This window comes from Octopus bimaculoides, chromosome 13 (assembly GCF_001194135.2).
Source record: "Octopus bimaculoides isolate UCB-OBI-ISO-001 chromosome 13, ASM119413v2, whole genome shotgun sequence".
NCBI classification, from domain to species: Eukaryota; Metazoa; Mollusca; class Cephalopoda; order Octopoda; family Octopodidae; genus Octopus; species Octopus bimaculoides.
Window position 1 is genome coordinate 15,985,198 of NC_068993.1, and position 3,671 is coordinate 15,988,868.

A 3,671-nucleotide genomic window follows, 5' to 3' on the forward strand; every position below is an offset into this window, starting at 1 on the left:
TATATATATATATATATATATATATATATATATATATATATATATATCGGCCACTTCAGCACTGTAACGCGTTGTTGGAGATTTCCTTTCTTGCATTGGACATTTCCCTTTCTCCTTTCCGACGAGGATCTATGCTCGAAACGTTAAAAACTCTCTCTTCTTACTAATTCATTTGTTGTGCATGTTCTCTTGTTGCCTGTTATTGATAATTTTATTGCTCGCTTATATGAATTGACAATATATGTTTATATATGTGTATGTGTGTATGTGTGAGTGTGTGTGTATGTGTGTGTGTTTGTGTGTTTGTGTGTAATCTTATATATAAATATGTATAAATGCATATTTGGGTACAGGACGTCACCAACAGTAAGCAACATAAAATACGAAAATAAATGAGGAAAATACGCAAATAACGAGAGAAAAAATAGGACAAGTAATACAAAGAATTTCGTGAATTGTCGGTTGCCTATCTACTTTCCATTTCGAACATTGAACGATAATATGAGTCTTCGAAGACAGTTGCTCCCATAAATACCAAAATAATATTTTGGATTTATGGAGGGTCAAAGTTAGGTAAAATAAAACAGGACAGTTGAGACATACGTTGAAACCGAACGAAAACAAACATGGAGAGTTGTTAGACCTGAACCAAGGGAAAATAGTGAACGCTGAGAGAAATGTTTTCTTTGAAAAGAGAAAAGATACAAAAGAGAAATATCGGAGGCGTCCAGTCTTTAGAACATCCGTGCAGGAAAGAAAGATGTTCACGTGCGGAAAAGAAAGATGGATGATGGTCACGTGTGAGTAACGAGAGAGAGAAAAAAGAGAAAGAGGGGAGAGAGAGACAGATAGAAAACGGTGAAACGGAGAAAAGGGAAATAGAGAGGATAGGGGAGAAAACAGTATAGAGTAGCATCAAAAAGGTTAAGATAAACTTACTTGGAAATGAATGCATGGCATTCAATTAAGTAATGACATAAATGTTTTATATATAGGCATTTATGAGTACAAGACATCACCAACAGTCAACAAACAACATGAAATACGAAAACAAATAATTTAAATATGCAAATAACATGAGTAAAAAGAGGATAAGTAATACAAAGAATGACCCTTCATCAGTTGTCGGCTGTGTATCTACTGCCCATTTCGAGCAATAAATGACAATATGATCCTTCGAATATGTATGTATATATATATATCTTAAAGAGATTTGTCATGTAAGGCCGGACCAATGGGAGATAGTAAAAATAAACTACAAAAGAATAAGAAAACAAAACAAAACAAACGATGCATTTTTACTTTGCATTTCTATATTTCGGTTTAATGGTTCCTCTTCGGAACATTTGGAAAATGCGAGGCATGGAAATGTCGTTGCTCAGATGTGTGGGGGAGGAAGAAGGAAAGGGGACAAAGGGGACGAAAGGGACAAAAGCGACGAAAGGGATAAAGTGGGGAACGGGAGGAAAGTGACAAGCGGAGACTGGTGTTGCTAAAGCTACAAGTTTGCTTCATGTGGTTTCTTCGTCTTGTTAAATGCTGGTCTCATAAATACACATGTAAAAACATACTCTCAGATGTATATATGCGTGTGTGTATGTTTACATGTGTGTTTATGTGTGTATCTATATATGGATGAGCATGTAGGTGAATGTTTTCGAAATTTGTTGCACATTTTGTATAAATTGAAAGGCCCATTCTTTTGTGTTTAACTCTGATTGTCGTTGGTTATTTTCTATCACCTTCTCGTGTAGCATTTTATTATATTTTCGTATTGAGGTTTTCCATTGGTCAATTCATCAGTTCTTTTCTATCTGTTAATCGATTTCGTCATTGCATCCGGTTTCTCTAATTTCATGTTGTTAATTCCTCTATATATTTAATGTCATGCTGTTTATTTTATCGCCCAGCGTGTTTCATATCGATTGTTCAATTTTATTATCATAGCCGGGTTTACGAAATTGGCATTTTGCTTATGTCTGTAGTGAGCGTTTAAGCGGCGCGATGTATCAGATATCTCTAATTTCCCTTTTTCCTGTTGTTTTAATTCAATTTGGTACCTCTTAATTGTTATTTTTGTTTTTGATCACTGAATTTCCATGGAAATCTTTTTATTCTTTTGCGTGCGTATGCTAGGCTTCCATTTTTTTGTATCCCCACCACGACATTTTATAGTTAACCAGATTGCAATTCAGACCAGTCTTTTTGCAATTTATTTATTCTGATGAACATTTACGTATGGCTTATGGGCGGCATTCCCCAAGCAGTCGAGCGTCCATCATTGACAAGACCAAGGAAGGTCGAAATTACGTGAACTGGTGGCATCGACACTACAGGTGGCAGGTGTTTATCTCCCCACCAGCAAGATTAACAACAGTTCATTTTACACCAAAAGCCAGCACGAGACTTTCTCTCATGGCAACTACCGCTGTATACTTTGTTCCAACAGAACATCCATGTTTAAGTGGGGATAAATATCATCCCCTGGGTGTCAATACCGCCTCTTTCCTTAATGTATAATATGAATATTATATATATTTTGTTCCTTAGGTCGCAAATATGCTTTGGTGGCGACATTTTGGCCCTTCTGTACCGTTATCTATGATAACACAATACGTTCTGCGAATATGCGACAGTATATTGTGTATGGGATTGAATATTTCTCAGATGCAGGTTTTATCGCTTTTCCCTCGGTTCATAAGGGAAGGCATGTCCCAGAGAAATTTTATGTAATTGTTAGAAGTACCTATTGTTACTCTGTTTATACTTACAGACTGTTCCTTGAATTGTAAATATGTTTCGATGTATGCATGCCATTCTTTGTGTATGTACTGTGGGAAGCGAACAATAGGTATTGTTCATGTCAAGCTTCGAATATCAGACTTGTTGTTCAGATATAGTTTAAATCGATTTTTCTTTACGGTTGCCTCATAGGCATCCGCTTTACATGCATGGATTTGATTCATTGCAGTTGCACCTATATTCGGCCATAAGCTGTTAATTTCTAGATAATTAGTTGTTCGTATCTTCGGCGACGCTATTTGTGGTTCCTGTACACCTATAGCTATCTTTCGTATTGTTCTTCTTATGTAGCTTTTAGTATACACCCGGTTGATAGGGTTTAGTTATTAATTCCAGAAATGGGTATTTACCACATTTGTCGTTATATGTAAACTGATAAACGGGTGGAATTAGAAGTTGTTTATCTTGCGAACATTGATTATTGATTCTTTTTGTGTACTCCATGTATTTTAATGTTTCATTGAACAACACATATGTATACATGTGTATGTGTACGTGTTTGTGGGCTCCTTCAGTGAGCCAACACATTCATGTGGAATTATATTCATTATTGTGCGTGTGTCTCAATGTGAAAGGTATCCCAAAATGACATGTTTGCTGTGTATACTAACGTACAACGTTTACACATGTTTCGTGAACTATATATATATACATACATACATACATACATGTGTATGTGTGCGGGCGCATGCGAACATTAGATTAGTTAAAATATGTTTATGACATGTATCAACTTTTAAAGGCACATTCATTGCTGTTACCGTCTAGAGGAAAAAAGTACTCCCTTATGGAAGAAGTTTTTCTCTTTTTGCACGTTTTACAGCAATTTCTAAAAACATGCCACAAGCATATTTTAACTAACCTGAAGT